Source organism: Vulpes vulpes, chromosome 15, assembly GCF_048418805.1.
Source record: "Vulpes vulpes isolate BD-2025 chromosome 15, VulVul3, whole genome shotgun sequence".
Taxonomy (NCBI): domain Eukaryota; kingdom Metazoa; phylum Chordata; class Mammalia; order Carnivora; family Canidae; genus Vulpes; species Vulpes vulpes.
The window spans coordinates 114,189,676-114,207,826 of NC_132794.1; the positions used below are offsets into that span (position 1 = coordinate 114,189,676).

The window sequence follows — 18,151 nt, forward strand, 5'->3', positions numbered from 1 at the left end:
TGTTTCCTGTTGTGGGTGGATTTATTTAATTTTTAATGAGTGATTCACAGCCCATGGCTGTGTGTTTTCCTCCTGCTGAGAATTAAGACCTGTTTCCTTTTAAAAAAATTATTTTTGCTGGGATCTGGGTAATGTGGTGCTCCGCACACTTGTGGAGACATCACAGGGAGACACGGTGATATGACCAAGAGAAGGCATTTAGCCTCCCCCTGGGCTCTTACGAAATGGTGATGAGGGCGTCTCGTGACCATAGTGCCCGTGGTTGGAGGACATCAGGCCTCATTAAACATCCCAAACCCTCCTTTCTATGAAAATGGCTTTAAACTCTGTGTAGCTGTTTTAAAAATTTTCCCCCATGTTGCTACAAATCCGTTGCATTTGGAAAGCCACGTGGTCATTCTCCCTCCCAGAGCCTAGTAACATCATCAGTTTCCACTCACTCAAGCTTCCTGAGTCCGCCTGTTTGTGCCAAGTGGCCTCTGTCCACCCGGCTGGGCTCACATACCCCTTCTGGTCCGTAACCTTCGCAGACGTTACTGAACCACTACACTCAGCTCCAAGGGCCCCGGCATGGGGTTTGGGTACTAAGTCAGCACTCCAGGTACCTCTCCGATATTCGAGGACCACATCAGAATTCTTCATACTGCATCAGAAATATAAATATTACATGGAGAATCCAAGTACCGAGCCGGTTATCCAAGTACCTTCTCTAGAAATTCAGATACCGTGTCAGATAGCCAGGCATCGTGCCAGAAGTCCAGATGCCTAGTCAGAAACCCAAGTAGCACATTTGGGTCCTAAAAGCCTCCTGAAAGTCTGGGCATTTGTCATGCTGGTGCATGTAGGAGTCTTCATTTTTCACTAGAATGTGTTGACCCCTTCCTGAAATTCATTTGAAAAGTAAAAAACAAACAAATAAATAAATAAATTTAAAAATTAACTTTTATTTCAGCTGGGCTGTCATGCATTTTGTAGAAATTTGGCTGTTGTGTAAGTCATAGTGTTCTTGGGAAATATGAAACAGTCTGGCATTGGCCCTGGTCACGGAGCGCAGTGAGCCTGGCCGAGGGTCGGCGGATGCTTGAGGAGGTTGCTCCTTGACGTTTCTAATCCAGATTCCGTGAAAGACACAGAGCTGGTGTCACTGGGGTCTCAGCAATCCTGGTCGGAAGGGTTTTTTTTTTTAAAAAAAGATTTTATGTATTTATTCATGAGAAACATACACACACACAGAGGCAGAGACACAGGCAGAGGGAGAAGCAGGCTCCATGCAGGGACCCTGACGTGGGACTCGATCCCAGGACCCCAGGGTCACACCCTGGGCTGAAGGCAGACACTCAACCACTGAGCCACCCGGGCATCCCCGGTGGGAAGTTTCTTAAATCTACAGGAAATGATTTTCTTGGAGCATGTGGTTAAATGAGAATTAAATCCTCATCTTGGGAGATGAAAAGTCCAATGAAGAGGACGGCCCGGTGAAGGCAGCAGTCGACAGTAGGAGACGCGTGTTATCCTGACCGCGTGTTCTCCTCCCCGTGACTTACAGACGATGTAAGACGTCACTGCAGGTAGTGCCTGGCTGGATCCTTGCAAAAGGACAGTGAGCAGTGGGTCTGGCCGCGTGCCTGCTGGTGACCCATGGGGCACAGCAGCTTGCGGGGGGGGCAGCCAGCGTCCTAACGCCGCTCGATGCCCCGGGTTGCCCAGCACCCAGCAGACCCCCCAACTCCTCGAAAGGCTGGTGAAGGAGGGGATGAGCCAGTGGGGGGCGTATAGGGAGTCGGGGGGCAAGCATCCTGCAGAAAGAAAGCACCTTCGCACCCCACACAGAGCCTGGGGCGGCGCTGAGTGCAAACAAGGCTGGGTGGCTTGTTCAAAAGGATAAAAAACATTTTCCTTTCTCCCGTGATCTTTCTCTGGATCTGTCATGGTGGGTTTTTTGTTTTGTTTTGTTTTAACTTTCTATTTAATGCTGTGCTCCCCGGGGCTCCGGGGATACTGCGGGCAGTACCGAGCCTCACAGGTGCCTGAGACTGGGCCCCGCCACTTGGTGGCAAGTGCCCACACTGGGGGCTGGGCTGGGGAGCAGACCGTCAGGAACCCGCCCTGGGCAGGTGGCGGAAGGTGGGCCGGGCGGGAATGAGGCTCCGGGCCCCCCAATGCCCTGCCACTGGCCCATCCAACTGCGTTCACCAAACACAAATTCAGAGATAAAATTCCTACAGATGAAGGCAGCAGCTACTGGGCATAGCCCCCAGGTGCCAGGCCCATCTGAACGTGGATTCCTGGGGGGTGGCTCTGGTCGCACGTCCCTGGAGCAGCCCAGCCATAAGAAATGATGGTCAGAGCCCGGGAATGTTCACCCGAGGATTTTGTAATAAGGGGCTTCTGTTAGCCCTGTAATAAGGGGTTTCTGTTAAACCGACGAGTGCTTTAATTCTCCCTGTTGCATCATTAGTTTCTGGGAAGGTGAGCCCTGCCCGCCGGGGACGGCCCTCCCTCCCTGAGCCCCGTGCCTCTTCCTACCTCACTGTCTCTACATGGTCATCCCAGCCCGCACTCTCCTTGGCATGAACTTATCTGCTCCGTCCCCCGTTGCGGTGTAGGCAGCCGGTGAGGGCGAATGAATGAATATGCAGTTAGATTCCTTACCGCGGTCTACATCGTGCTTGGAGCACGGTGGATATAAATAAATAAATGAGGTCAACTAACACTCCCGAGTGCGGAGTGCAGAGTCGGGGCTTGCCAGAAGGCAGGTGTGGCAGCCGGGGGACCGAGTTCGAACACCAGCTTGCAGGGTGCTGGGGCGAGGGATGGGGGGGCGGCTCAGTGGTGGAGCATCTGCCTTTGGCTCAGGGTGTGATCCTGGAGACCCGGGATCGAGTCCCGCATCGGGGTCCCCGCAGGGAGCCTGCTTCTCCCTCTGCCCCACCAGCTCCCCCTCAGCGGGCTGCCCAGCAGCAGAACGGTCATGCGCCTTTTCGGGCCTCCGTTTGGAGGACTTCGAGGGGTACCTGCAGCCCCCAGATTCTCAGGGTCAGTGGCTTCAGAAGAGCACCACAGACTTCCCCAGCAGGTGCTCAGCTGACGGCCTGGAGCCTGCAGCCGGGTTTGCACCGGACAGCCCCCAAGGCTTTCTGTGGTTTCATAAACAGCTTCGTGCAATAGATGGTGATAAACACCCCCGTGAACGCCTTGTTTTCCCGTGATGCCGCAATATTTGGCCAGTCCTCCTGGTTGGCATAACCAGGTGGCTGAGATAAGCATTGCTTGGAGTTGTCTCGGGTTTGCTGAGCGCTGGGGAAAGCTGTCAGGTCAGGAGCCTAATCGTTCCTCTGTGCCTCGTTGAGCATTTCTGCCCGTGTTTGTACTCAATCTCCACACGCGCACACGCTGGGGAAAAAAAAAAAATCCCAGGCCACCTTGAACTAAATGGATTTGACCTCTATTTCTAAAATGTGTGTGCGTGTGAAGTAGGGAGCTTTTCTTTGAGATTTCAGCGAGCCATCGACTCCACTTGCTCCTGCCTTCGATGACAGCCCTGGCATTCGAGAGTCTAGTTTCTCTGGGAGAATTCATGTCATGGGCATCTTGTTGCCGGGAACCGGTGCAATTCACTTTTCATTTCAAGATGATGTAAAGTCTCATGTGTTATTCCCAGTGTGGACGTGGAGCCGTGAATGATGTCTAATTATTTGGAACGAGAGAGCCTAAGAAGGACATGCCGTGCCGGAAGCCTCCGTTGCTCAGCAACGTGTAATTTTTACCTGTGTTTCACCAAAGGCAGGTAAATGGGCCAAAGCCCACTTAATATTGATAGTGTATAAAGGGGAAACCTGCCCTGGTCAGATGATGGCTTCTGCCACAGATAAGCAGGGAAGAGGAGGTCCGGGTGGGGCTGCAGGCTGCAGGGCTGCACACCGTGCACGCAGCGTGACGCAGGGGGCTCAGTGGTACCCCATCCTTCCTGCACCCTACTGACTTGATAGTAAAGCGTATCAAATTGCTCAGGATTCTAACTGTACAATCTCCAACTTAAGAATCTTTATGGGACGCCTGGGTCACCCAGTCGGTTGAGCGTGTCTTCGGCTCAGGTCAGGATCCCGGGGTCCTGGGATCGAGTCCTGCGTCCTGCTCCCAGCTCATCGGGGAGTCTGCTTCTCCCTCTTCCCCTGCTCATGCTTGTGCTTTCTCTCTCTCTCTCTCATAAATGAATAAAATTAAAAAAAAAATCAAGTGGAATCTTCTTCAGGTTTCCCGCTGAGGCCAGCCCTGTTATAAGCGTGGCCCCTCAGTGTGGAGCCCACGTCTATGCATTTCCCATCCGTCCAGGAGCCCCAGCTCCCACTGTCTGCCTTGGTGCCCGTGAGCAGCTCAGCTCCTGAAATCTCTTCTTCCCGGGGAAGGAGGATGCAGAGGGCTGCAGGGCTCACATCACACACCCTCAGGCTGTGCGCTTGCAAACACGCTGGGCGCTGGGCGGGCGGGTCCAGGCTGTTGGGAGTGGCTGCAAATGCCACAACCCCATTTCTTTGTGGAGTGGGTGTCGCAAGAAGTGTGTGTCTATTCATTGTTGTTAGCCTCGGCTCAAAGCCCCCATGACATTCTTTCCTACGTGGGGAGGGTTTTCTTTCTGTTCCTAAAACAACAAACCTTCTCAGCTTCAAGCCTGGCCAATCTTTATAGAGTCGTTGGCAAAAACAGAAATTAAAAAAAAGAGAGAGAAAGGAGCAAAGAAGGCAAAAACAAAGCAAAAACAAATAAAGGGCATTGATGGTGATAGTCACGGAGGGAGTCGTGGAAACAAAAGACCCAAACGCACAAATAACCCGACTCAAATCCAGGTTAATAACTTCGTGACTTGGAGCCGAATTTAGATTTGACATTTTCCTTGAAGTCTGGCTTTACTTAATTAGCACCTTTTCCAAATAGCGACCTCTGAAGTCCACTCCAGGTTACTTCTCCCTTTTTGATGAACACCGTTTTGTCAGAAGTCCAAGCCAGCTCTTAGGACCACTTGCAGTAGGAGCTGAGGACACCAGCTGCCGGCCCGAGTGTCCAGACAAACCCGGTGTCTGCAGAAGGTGAAGCAGTGAGGTCCACGTGCTCCACAGGGGCGCTTCCACCTGCCAGCTCCAAGGCCAGTCCTCGCGTCCCCGCTCTGCTGCGGGGCTGTCAAGGCCTAGACAGCTTCTCACAGCCTGGACTCCAGGGTCACAGCCTCAGGGTACCAGCATCCTTGAGTTCAAGGGGAGCGCAGCCCTGGACTAGCACACCCCTCGTTGTGTTTAAGGCAGACCCCACGGGTTAGAGACCTCAGGAATTAACTGGGGTGTCGCGTGTGTATGTGCGTGTGCACTAGGTACAAGTAAGAACAAGATAGGAGATGCGCACGCGGCAGACCTCAGCCGTTGCCTGGAAAACAAGTGTGGCAGAGGTTCCCTAAACGTGAGCCCCCGACCAGGAACCATTTGTTTTTGCTGATTTCTAGTTACGTCACTTTTGCTCTCGGAGAAGCTTTCCTCAGGTCGTCGGAAATAGTAAGAAGTTTCTCCCTGGAATTAATAAAGGGGAGTACGCTAAGGTATCGTGCGAGATGTTTCGTCTGCGTGTTTTCAATGTCGGGGCTCGCGCCGGTGCTGGGTTGTGTGCAAGGGCACTCTCGGCTGTCCCCATGCATCACCGCCGCGGCTTGAAGCGCGGAGTTCTGTTAACTAAGTTTCGCATAGCCAGGTGTTTGTTTTCCAAAAAAAAAAAAAAAAAAAAAAAAAAAAAAACCCGGTGCCACGTGAAACAAATGGTTTGATTTAACTGTGTGGTGTGACCGCCGTGGGAAGCAGTTGAGCGCACAGCAGCAATGCCGCAGCATCACCATGGCAACCGGGAGAAATAATGGCCCCCTTCGGGACCGGGGAGATCTCAATCGTGCTGCACGCGAGTGGCGTTGGCTGTCTGCAGGAGAGATGGTTTTCAGTGATTGTTTCAGAAATTCCTTATCAACAGAAAATGAATGAGAAGCGGTGTTTTCAGGAAATAAATGGATTTGCAGGCAGCTAATGCGATCACCCAAGTCCCCGAGGAGGGCAAGGCCGAGATCCGAGACGCTGGGGACTGCACGCCCACCCCGGGCCCAGTAACTGCGCAGAGTCTGGTCACTGTCCCTGCCGCACAGAGCCCATCTCCAGGACCGTGGCTGATGTTTTTCTTTTCTATTTTTTTTTCTGTATTGGAGGCAGAAAGGATTGGGGGTGGGGGGGTGGGAGGCGGATTCGCTGGAGTTTCTAGCACACTCCTTGCACACGCAAGTACTCCGTAAACAGTCCTTGAAATCAAATTGTCAGGGCCGAATGAAAGTCAGTGCCTGGGGCTGGCCAGAGGACTTGTCATAGTATTAAATAATAATAATAATAATAAAATAAAAACAGAAAACCAAAAAAGTAAGACGTTAGAGCAAACCATTGTCCCATGCGGTGTGGCGCTCTGGTGCACGTATGTGAGGGCTGCTCCGCAGAGCTGGACACGGCGTTAGAGCTGCCCGTGTGCATGTGACCCCGGCAGTTCAGCCACGGCCTCCCGGGGAGGGGCACCTGCTTGATGAAGCCACTGCCTTCCCCGGGGGAATTCGGTTCAACCCCCAGAATGGGAAATAAAGAAGCTTCCACTTTGTCGCAGGGGAAGGACGACTTGGTAACAACAGGCCGGCAGCAGGAGTTTCGGTTTTTCGGGTAACAGGGGAGAGAGTCATCTTGTGGGTACGTTTCCCTTTTTTATTTTAGGAAGTGCTGCGGAAGAAAACGGAGGTATTTTGGATATGAGAAGTTGACTCTGCAAAGCAGCACCGTGCCGGAAATAGAATTGCTCTTCGGGCTGAGTGGAAAGCTCTAGGATGAGGGAAATGTTCCTCTCAGCCCTGTTCGGGGCCGGGCACTCATGATGGATGTGCCAACGGGCCTCTCTTCCCACGTTGTCACCGTAGATGTATTTCGATCTCATTTTTTATTTTTTATTTTTTTTGCCTTGAAAGAACCCTTTTGAATGTGTAACATCAGCAGTGGGTTTTGCCGGAAAACCAGACGCGCGGTGCCGGAGCTCGTGATCGGGGCTGTGCCCCGTCCGCTCGTGCCCCCTGCCCTCTGCCCCCCATGCCCAGGACACCGCCGCTGACCCCTGCTTCCCCAGCCGGCCGGGGGCTGTCACCTGCCGCAGCCGCCACCCCCGGCTCGCTCCGCTCCCGGCAGCCAGACTGGATCCTATGCCGCCTTTCTTAGTGATTTATTTTAAGGTGGGGGCAAGAAAGAAAAGTCACCACGCCACGACGATTAGAAATTAATTTTTCATCGTGTATTTCAACGAGAGGCGAGCGATCTCTCCTGTCCCCTTTTCCCGGCTGGATTTTTGGCTCTGGTTTCTGATGACAGTGCCGCCAGCCGCCAGCCTCGGAAGGAGAATTACAAAGGGAAAGCCCACGTAAATAATGTATTGCCTCTCGCGTCCGTGGCCCGCTTGGAGTCGGCCAGGGAGCCCCCGGAGCTGCGGACGTGGGTTTGCACCAGGTGATCATCTGGGGGCTGCTCAGAAAGCGGTGCTCTCTGTAAGTATCCGCGGATGCGGAATACAGGCGCGCGAGGGGATTTCCGGAACGTTCCTTCTGTCTCTCACTTAGGTCGCGAGGAGAACGGGTTCCCCAGCAGCTTTTAAAGTTTAATAGCTCATGATGCGACTCCCTGATAAGCTAGGTGTGTCGTGGCAATTGTTTTTTTTTAATTTTTAAAAATTTTTTTTTTTTATTTTTGCCCAGTCTGTGCGTGAGTTTCCCCCACCAGTTTGTACGATGTAGCATCCACGTAGGTGGTGGTTGTGCAGTTTTTTGGGAGTGATTCATGCCAGTCTTCTGCTTCCCGACTTCATAAATTGCTATTTAACGTGTAAGTGCTTCGCTCTCCCACCTAAAACATCGTAGCTAAATGTGCTGGAAGCCGCGAGAACGTGCTCGACGTCTTGGACACGCGCCTTCCCACCAATGTGAACATCATAAAGGCACTTTAGGAAATATTTGGCACGAAAGCTGACTAAGCAATTGTTTGAAACATTGCAGCGTGAAATTGGAGGAAGAGATTTTCTCTGCCCGCGTTTCTTTTCGCTCCCTCTCTCTCTATTTTTAAGCGGACAGCCTGTGGTCGGAGGCGGCATCACCGTGAATAGCCCACGTTCTCCCAGAGACCTTCTTTGATAAACACACAAATTACTTTTCAATTGCAGATCTGCTGCCGGGATAAACCCAGGTCCGACTCGCCTGTGAATTATTTTTGATACGTATGGGGAGAGCAGCTTTCCTGCCGGGGGAGGGGGGCGGGAGGGAATAATAGGTTGCATCCTGTGCAGTGTTTTATTTCAACCAGCTTATCCCAGATCGCCGGCCTCTCCTCGCTGCCCCACAAGCTCTGTCCTCCACTCAAAGGACACCAGTCATCCCCACGTCACCCTAAGAAATCCGCTGGCCCTGACTGGGGTCCCTGGCCCCGAGCGCTCAGCAGGGTGGGGTCCCATCATGCGCCAGGTGGTGACCGTGCCCAGGGACGGGTTGCTGCTCCGCCAGCGTCACTCAGAGCCCAGGAGGAAGGGGGTCCCTGTGCATTTGGGCCTCCACATGGAGCCTAACAAGCGGGATCCACAGTTCGCTGTAAATATAACGTTTGCTTTATTTTGTTTGTATTAGGGAGAACCATAGACTATCTTATGTGAGAAAGTCTGGGGTGGGGAGGAAACCTACCTGTGCTTTGATTGTGGTGGGAAGGGGCTTCCATTACCTTCCGGTCAACCATGAGCCACCCCAACGTTCTTCGCTAAAGAGGAATCTGATTGTGTGCCTGTGCACGTAGGCGTGCGTGCTGTGCAGGGAACAGCATGCAGAGAAAGGGGACACTGCAAAGTGTGGATGGGGATGCTCTCAAGGAGCACTCGGTTTTCCATTTGCTTTCTTTCACCTTGGGCAGCCTGGCTGCTGGTGAGCTGGAGAAAGGCCCATAGTGAGTGAAGCCCGAGCTTTCTGTGTGCAGTGTTTTATCCCGGGCGTGTGCTGGGCAGTGACGGCGGTTTCAGGAAGCCTGTATGCAGGTGGCCACCTGCAGGAGAGCTCCGCAGGGGAAAGCATAGGAAAGAGAATGCTCTTCAGGAGTAAGCTGGGAGCGGACATCGCCGTCTGACTCCGGGGGCCCCAGCGATATGAGCCGGAGGGCGGGAGGAAGCAGCAATGGGGCCGCCAGGAGAAGTCGGTGGTGCCAAAGCCCAGGAATTGGGGAGGGGATGATGCCCACTTTGCTCGTTGTCTTCTCAGCACCTGGCACCCTGCGTGGCACATAGCAGGTGTTCACGCAGCCGTTTCTGAGTACTTGAAAATGAACTAAAGGACGGGGAACATCATCTCACTTTTGCAAGATTTGGGGGTCCTATGTCTTACATATGACATGCTCTGTCCACTGTGTGTTCGCTGTGCATGTGTACCTACATAGCTTGGGGTATTGAATAGCAGCGTGGGCTTCACCAGACAGTGCGTTCAAATCCTGCCTTGTCGCTTCCCCACTGAGACCTCAGTTAAGGTCTTGACCAAGGGGCCAAGATGAGGCTGCTCCTCTGATGCACTCGACCTGCCACCTGCCTGGGAGCAGACCCCAGGCAGCTTCGCTGTTATTACTGTACTTGTCATTTCTTTCTTTCTCTCTCTCTCTCTCTCTCTCTCTTTTTTTTTTTTTAGAGATTTTGCTTATTTATTCATGAGACACACACACACACACACACACACAGAGACAAAGACACAGGCAGAGGGAGAAGCAGGCTCTCTGTGGGGAGCCCAATGTGGAACTCGATCCTGGGACCCCAGGATCATACCCTGAGCCAAAGGCAGATGCTCAACCTCTGAGCCACCCAGGGGCCCGTGCGCTTGTCATTTCTGCCTTCACATTCCTCCCGATTACCCTGGGGAGCCGTGATTTCTATTTCTTGGGGAGACAAATTTTTAAAAACCAGCCACACTCTGGGAAGACAAACTTGCAAAAATATCTTCTAGTGCATTAAAGAATATGAGCCCGGTTGGTTCTGCAGCGTGCCGTAAGGTTCGTAGTTTGAAGCCATACCGTGTTACATTCACCCTGATTATGGTGCAAAAGAAAAGAAAAGGAAGTGGCATCCTAAGGCCAGTAAGCGGTTTTTAAGTGTAAAATAATCTCGAAGCGCTGAAAAATTAAAAGGCCATTTTACTCCATCCGTTTGCGGCAGTTTGTGAATGGACACGAGGCGCTGGAGTTGTGCCAGTTTTAAAATTAGAGCTAAAGAAATGAGACCCAACTTAATTAGTATAAATGTTGCCGTGTAGCTTCTAATAATGAGTGTCATTTGCGGGGCGGGCTCACCATGTGGTTTCGCACAATGGGACCCGCGGAAGGGAGGACGAGAATTTAATCAGGAGGATGATTAATACAGAAGGGGGGGCGTTGGGAGCCTTGGAAGCCTGGTGGGGGCCCTGGGGGCCTGCTGGGACAGCCCACCTGCAGCAGCGGTTCCAAGGGCCTCACGCGCCCCCACCCAAGGGTGTCCGGCCCACCCACCCCGGGAGGCCGTGTCCTCTGCAGAGCTGTGTGACTGTCCCCCCGTTCCCCGAGCGTTTCCGTGCTGCCTCCTCACCTGGCAAGGGAGGGTACTGAGGCTCCCGCCGTCTCATTCTCGTGGTGGGGGCCTATCGGGGGGTCATGATGGCAAGCACTCAGTACTTAGCACTGAGTCCACAGCACTCAACAGGTGCTGCTTGCTCTCACTTCCACAAATGTTATTATTGTCCATGAGGATCTTGGAAGCCAGACTGGGGAGGGTGGCTTTTCTCCCAAAGGTGGTCCTCGGGTGCTCTGTCTTTACGGAGACAAGAGTCACACGACGTACTATTGACCGTCTTACAGAGAACAGTTCAGGAGCGCGTACTACGTCCATACTGTCATGTAACTACCATCTCTACTAGTCCCCACACGTTTTCCTCGCCCCAGAAGGAACCACCTGTGCCCATCAGCAGTTGCGTCCCATGTACCCCACCCCCGAGCCCCCAGCAACCGCGAATCTGCCTTCTTTCTCTGTTGACTTACTTCTTGTGGGTATTGCATACAAATGAAATCATAGGCTCTGTGACCTTTTTGTCAGATTTCTATCTCTTAGCAGCATGTTTTGAGGATTAGCAAACCTGCCCTAGCATGTGTCCATAGTTCCTTCCCTTTCCTGGCTGAATAATATCCCGTCATGTGACAGACCACACTTGTTTTATCCACTCCATTGCTGATGAATGTTGTTTTTTGCCTTTGGCCTACCATGGACTGTGCTGCTAGGGATGTTCGGGTGCAAGTTTTTGTGTGAGCACCTGTTCTGAGTTCTTTCAGGTAGATATCTACCCAGGGCTGGGATTACTGGGTGCCATCGTGACTTTCTGCGGAGTTGCCAAAGCTGCCCACAGTGGTCGTGCCATTTTGCACTCCCATCAGCCGTGTGTGAGGGTTCCAGCTCTTTCACATCCCTGCCAACCCTTTAAAAACTTAGAGTCACCCTAGTGGGTGTGAAGTGGTATGGGATTGGGGGTTTGCTGTGCATTTCCCTAATGATCAGTGGGTATTGAGCTTTCTTGCGCTTGCTCGCCATTCATGGGTTATCTTTGGAGACATGTCCCCTCAAAGCCCTCATCTATTTTTTTGATTATTTGTCTTCCTGTTGTTGAGCTGTAGATATCTTTATGCATTCTGGATGCCAGATTCTTACCCCATATTCCTTGATAGTTTTTGGTGGAAACTGAGCAGTAAAAACTTTGAATCACAAAGGGAGAAAGTCCTTCCCTTATTATTCTCCTCCGGTCTTCCTCAAACTCAAAGAGAGGCTCACTCTGAGTCCAGCGTGTCTTTAACATCCTTGAAACTTGTTAATCTACCTTTTTAACAAAAGAACAGCAGGGTTTGACCGAAAGGCCTCCATTTCATTGCCTGCCTTCCTCCCAGTCCCTGAGTTGATGATTAAGGTGATCTCTGAGTATGGCTAGCAAGGCTACTTTTCCCATTTACGCTAATGAGAAGGATTTCTTTTTAAATACACATATCTGAATTTTTAGGAAAAATGAGTGAGGGGCACCTGGCTGGCTCCATCAGAGGAGCATGCAACCCTTGATCTTGGAGTTGTCAGTTCGGGCCCCACGTGAGGTATAGAGATTACTTAAATAAACAAAACTTTAAAAAAAAGGGAGGGAGGGAGGGAAGGAAGGAAGGAAGGAAGGAAGGAAGGAAGGATGGAAGGAAGGAGAGAAAAATGAGTGAATGATGTGACAAGCTTGTGAAGGTGGTAAGAGAATCCTGGGGTGCTGCTGGAGGTCCCTGGGTGCCCCTGAGCAGGTGGCAGGTGAAGGACACCTAAGGCCAGCAGTCTGGATGGACAGTGCTGGGCGGGCCTGCCATTATGGACTTGTCCCCGCCAGGTTCTGGGAGGTGTACTAAGCATGTGCTTCACCGTGTCTCACGGACTCCTCACTGCCGTGGGTGAGGTGAAGAAGGTCTTTTTCTTCAGAGCACAGGAAGGGTGTGAAATTCCCCGGAGAGAAGAATGTGGTAGGACATGGTGACTGATGGATGTGGGACATGAGGAAAGGAGGAGGATCTGGAAAGATCTGGAAGGAACTGGAAGGATCCCACAGCCAATGAAGGGAGACATAGGCAGACAGGAAACTGGATGCAAACCTTTCTTAGTTTCATGGGGCTGTCGTAAGACATGAACACAAACTTGGTGGCTTAAAACAACAGAAATATGTTCTCTCATAGTTGTGGAGGCTGGAGGTGTGATGCTGGGGTGTCAGCAGGGCCGTGCCACCTTTGAAGGCCCCACGAGGGACCCCTTCCATGCCTCTTCCAGCTTGGATTTCTTCCAACAACCTTTGGGTTCCTTGGCTTCTGACTCCATTGCCTTATTTCCACCTCACATGACCCTCTCTGGGGGCGGGGGGTGTCTGCATCTTCTCCTTTCTTCCAAGGCCACCCGTCATGGCCTCATTTTCACTGAACTAATACATCTTCAGAGACCCTATTTCCAAATAGGTCACATACTGAGATTCCAGGTAGATATGAATTTGGGGGATGGAGGGGACACAATTCAACCGGTACAACACCCAGGGCAGGTTCTCGCCTTCCACTGAAGGAAGGTCTTAAGGGTGATGATGAAACCATTGGGTTTCCTAAGAGACACAATCTAGCGCATCCACCTTCCCGCTCGAGGCCTGGCCTCAGCTGCGGCTGTACCACCGGGTCCCTGGGTGCAATTCACAGACCAAGAAGAAAGTGGGTTTTCACAGTCAAGGTTAAATCAGAGCACAAGAACCTACGTAGAGGTGCCTCTTAGATACTTAGGTAATTTGGATGAAGTTCACTGCTTAATCTAAGTCTCTTTCCTCCTGTCTGAGTCAAATAGAAATTAAGATGTTTATAGTCTTTCAAGCTTGCCAAATTACGCTTACACAGTTTTTAGATACAAAGGAGAGACAGAGCAATAGTTATGCTGTGTTAGTCCTGGGGTAGCATCTTTATTGAAAACTTCCGTTTGTGGATGGGAAGACTCCTTGATGGGGGGCTGCTGTCCTTTGCCTCCAACCGCCTGACTTTGCCAGGCCTGGGGTACAGAGGAAGGGAGATCAGTCAACATTTGGGCGGATAAAGGAATGAAGAAAGCCTCTCCCAGGACAATCAAAGGGCCTTCCTGAGCCCCAGAGACGGTGTCAAGTCCCATGAAAGAATCTTTTACCAAAAGGAGCATTTCTGTGATGGCTCTGCCCTCCCCTCCTCCCTGTCATCCTTGGATTTCAAATAAAAAAGATGTTCTTTGCTCAAAAGGGTTTGATACAGCTGATGTCCAGTCTGTCTGACTGTCCTAAAAGAGGTCAACGTTTCTTGGACCCGAATGTTCCTAAACGCACTTGAATAAACTCCGTTTCTCGTGGCCCGTTTCCTGTTTTCCTGTTACCTGACTTTCTAGCAGATTCTGACATTCATTTCTTTTGAGGTCTCTTTCCTCGCTTTTTTTCCCCTGGTAACAGAACAAGGAATTCTCAAAGGACATGAAATTCTGTGATTCTATATTGATAAATATTTGAGGAGATGCAGCTGCTGTTTATAGAGACATTGGTTGGGTAAAAACAAAGCTCAACCTGGGCTTGCTCGTTGGATTTTTTTTTTTTTTTTTTGGTAAACCTTTTGGCCATTTCATTCACTCACTGAACAAATATTTATGAAATACCTGTTTTTAGGATGCAAGGGCATTTCCAGGTATAACAGAATTAAAATGATGTTCTGAGCGGGGAGATTTGGAATCCCAACCCCACAAAGTGCTAACATGGCTTAGCGCCGAAGCAGTTCATAGATTTGGAGTGGGGGTGGGGCGGAAGTGAAAGTAAATATTTTCAATGAGTTTCTGGAATTTACAGAATGTGTTCTATTTGTCCCGAGAGGAAATGTTTTCCCGTTTAGACAGAGTCCCATGCTTGTCCCACGCTTGTCCTAGTAAAAATCTTACAGGGTTTCAGAATATTCCCAGGTCTGGTGAGCTCACTGTGCCGGAGGAGACCTGGTTTTCTAAAATCTGGTTGTATTCAGACTGCCTGGGTTTGAACTCAGGCTCTGCCAGTTGAGAGCCGTAAAGCCTTGGGAGGCTTCTTACCCTCTCTGATCCTCAGTCCTCCACCGTAAATAGAGCCTTGTACGTCTCCGAGAGCTGCTGGGAGGGTCCAGGGTGTGTGTGTGTGTGTGTAAACTGTGTGGAGCGGTGTCCACGCTAGAGCGAGCACCCTGGAAAGGTCACTGTCATGACCAGGACCATTCCTAGTCCTCCTCTGTCTCGCTTCTTCTAGAAGTGGTTGTCGCTGAAATAAAGGTGCATGTTCTGTCCCAGGTACCTAGTCCCCGTGTTGGCTTGCCATCGTCCCTGCAGCTCCCAGGGGCGGGCTTGCATCGGGGCGGGGAGCAGCCCCCGGGAAGAAGGCTGCCTTCCCCCTGGGGAAGCAGGGCAGGCTCTGTGCCAGGAGGGCCTGCAGAATTTCCTGGCTTGTGCACCTGCCAGGGGATGGGGCAGGGCGCTCTCTGCCTGAAATAGCCTCATTTCAGGACGGAGAAATCCTAGAGATTCTGAGCAACTTTCAGGGGTCAGGGATAAGGCCTCAAAAACCCAGTCCTGTTGTCTCTAAATCAAATTGATCAGTGCCCCTTCTCCCGGCAGTCTGGGGGGCCCTGGAATGGAGGCAGTAGCCGACCTGGGCTGGTGGGAGGCGAGCATCCCTCCCGTGGCCTCGCCGTGGGGAGGGCCCCACTCAAATGGCTTTACTCGGTTCCTGCAGGCTGAGGTCACATCTTCTCTGGCCTTTCTGTGCTGACCCCTGCACTTAGGCCAGGGGTGTGCGAAGGAGATGGAGCAGGGGAGACTCAGGAGCAGAGGCTGGAAGGCTCTAGCCCTTTCTCAGAAGCAGATGAGCCGAGTGTGATACTTCCAGAAGCACAAGGCAGCCAGGCCACACTGTCATCGTGCCACGTTCCTCTGCTCCTCATGCGGCTGTGGGTCCAGCCAGCACATCAATCAGCAAACCCTGCATGAGTCCCGAGCACAGTGCCAAGCCCAGAGGTGGCAGAGGGGGAGGTCTCTGGTCTGGAAGAGTCCTGGGACTCTTCATGTGTCCTCTGCAGATCTTACCAGGATAAGCTCTCCATCTGGGACGGCTTAGGAAGTCACTGTTGGCACCTCCTCCGTGGTGGCCTCCCACCCGGGCCGTATCCAGGAGGCGGAGCGTATGGGTGGGGTGTGGAGCGTCCAGCCAGGGCATGGGCCCCGCCACGGCTCCGAAAATGCTGTTGGGCCTATGAACCTGAGGCCTCTCGCTGCTCCAGAACCTGCTGGTCGTTCTGAAGGCTTGTGTCTCTGGGCCCGAAAACTTGCTTTACGTTTCTTTCCCTGACTCTGAGCACCAGAGTCTATTATAAGAGAAATAAAATTGATTCTGTTGCTGCTCGTTCAGCTGCCTTTGAGCTGAATATATTTTAAAGTGTTGATTCCCATTCCAGAAAGGGTGTGAAGGGCTTTCTTCTTATCTTACACACTTTCCCCAGAGGCTCAGTCAGGTCACCGTTTTGCTCATTTTATAGACTCCGAGAGGGAAGGAGCTGACCCAGAGCCACACAGATGGTGGCCCAGAGCCCAGGTCTCCCTGAACTGACGGCCAAGTCACTGTGCTGCCGGGAGGGCGGCGGTGCTTTAAAAGATGCTGAAAAGATTCAGTAATTTGCGGTTTTGAACTTGAGATTCTCCGATTCCTGTTTAAATAGATTGCTTGCATCGAGGAGGATTCACTCAGCACCTTTCTGCTTGGCGAGGTTTCGTACGAAGACATAAAATGTCTCCCTTGGTTGAGCGTGGTGGCCTCACGTCATCTGGCTCTCCCAGTGGGGGGGACATACAGTGGAGCCTCCAAGTCTTAATGCCTTCGAGAGAGAAAGAGGTCACTGTTGGCAATTATGCTGGCAGCTGCCGCGAACCCAGACCGTCCAGGACAAGTGGGCACGTGGGCACGCTGGGCAAGGCCCCGTCTCAGCAGTGAGTGCTGTTGGTTTGACAGGCCGTTGGGGGGCAGCCCCTGGGTGCCGGGCCCTCTCCTGTCATGAACCAGGCCCACCCGTCCCAGCCTCGATAACCCAACGGGTTGGGAGCACTTTGCTCACCTGGCCTTGCTCATCGATCGCTGGATCCTTGACCTGCAGCCTCCGCATTTTGCAGCAGAGGCGACTTGCCTGAGCTCCTACAGACGGGAGGTGGCGAAGCCAAGGGGGCTCCCAAAGCAGGTTCTTCCCCTTTGCCCTGGAGGCTTGGCTGTGGGGGGGGGGCTGACATTTTTCCTTTGAGGAACAAAATAACTGCTCCCCTCCTTGGGGTACACCCCGTCAGGGCAGGGCCGTGCTGTCCACCCGGCCTTGCTCCTGGCCTCCCCTCCTCACACAGACTCCCTCTCCCCCCCTGCCTTCCTGCCTCTCTCTCTCTCTCTCTCTCTCTCTCCTTCTTTCTCCCCCTTGGGCTCCCCAAAGGCAAACGTCACACCTAGCAGCTGCCATCAGTGGGTTTATTACATAACTGATAGCTGGTCCATTAAGCGGAAGGCAGGCAAAGACAACCGTGTCCTGGAAGTCCTCTGGGCTCATTAATTGCCACCCCTGTCCTCGTACAGAACTTTGTCCGCATATACTTGGAGTTATGGTTTCCAGTACAATTAATTTTAATCTGAATGGAAGTACCGCTTCTTGTGAGAATCAGGTCCGTGGCCTGGATGTGGCGCGTCATTGGTCACCCTCTCACTTCAGGCAAGGAAAGTCTATTCCAGTGTTAAATACCCTTTTTAAAAAGATTTTATTTATTTATTCATGAGAGACACAGAGAGAGGGGCAGAGACACAGGCAGAGGGAGACGCAGGCCCCATGCAGGGAGCCCGATGTGGGACTCGGTCCCGGGACCCCGGGATCGTGACCTGAGCTGAAGGCAGATGCTCAGCCGCTGAGCCCCCCCAGGTGTCCCCCGGTGTTAATATCTTGACTGAGGGGAACATAATGGATCCACAGATGGTAAAATAAAATTCCGGGCTCGACGATGGGTGTGAGAGCACCTGCTCAGGTGCATCTTTCAAAGCCGAACGCTAGTTAATCAGTTGAGCGTCATGAATGGAGAGAAAACTTGCCGGAGAACGAGTGTTGGTCCTGGCAGGAAGGGTGCTGCTGTTGGGGGCACGCGGGAACCAGACACCTCGTTTCTGGAGTGGTGCAGCCAAGATGCTGGTGCCTGGAGCCTGACCTTGCAGGGGATGGGCGCCTGGGCTCTGTAGCTGGAGCAGGTGCCAGGGGATGTTTCTCTGGCTTCCCCGACGCCGCCACCTGCTGGTCTTTGCTGCTGTCGCACCCGAGTGTCCAGTGACTGCGCATGTGTGCAGCACCCGCCCCCCCCTTCAGGCCTTCCCTCCCCTGGCCTCACCTGCATCCCTGATGCTCTCAAATCCCACCCCCCCCCACCCGAGCAAGTGGGGCCCCATAAAACAAAATGTGAACTGTGATACTTGCATCACTTGAAC

The 18,151-nt window shown here is 52.3% G+C and overlaps 1 protein-coding gene across 14 annotated transcripts in view; it reads left to right on the forward strand.

Annotated features, from left to right (window-relative positions):
* The window catches only part of PTPRE (protein tyrosine phosphatase receptor type E), a 155,911-nt gene that overhangs the window by 68,587 nt on the left and 69,173 nt on the right, over window positions 1–18,151 (forward strand). For 2 of the 14 annotated variants that reach the window (XM_026010668.2, XM_072740411.1), the window contains exon 1: window positions 6,582–7,591. The exons of the other annotated variants lie outside the window; for them this stretch is intronic. The gene's annotated coding sequence lies outside the window, so the exon portion shown is untranslated. Of the gene's footprint in view, window positions 1–6,581; window positions 7,592–18,151 lie in introns of those variants that run through there. 14 annotated transcript variants of the gene reach the window in all.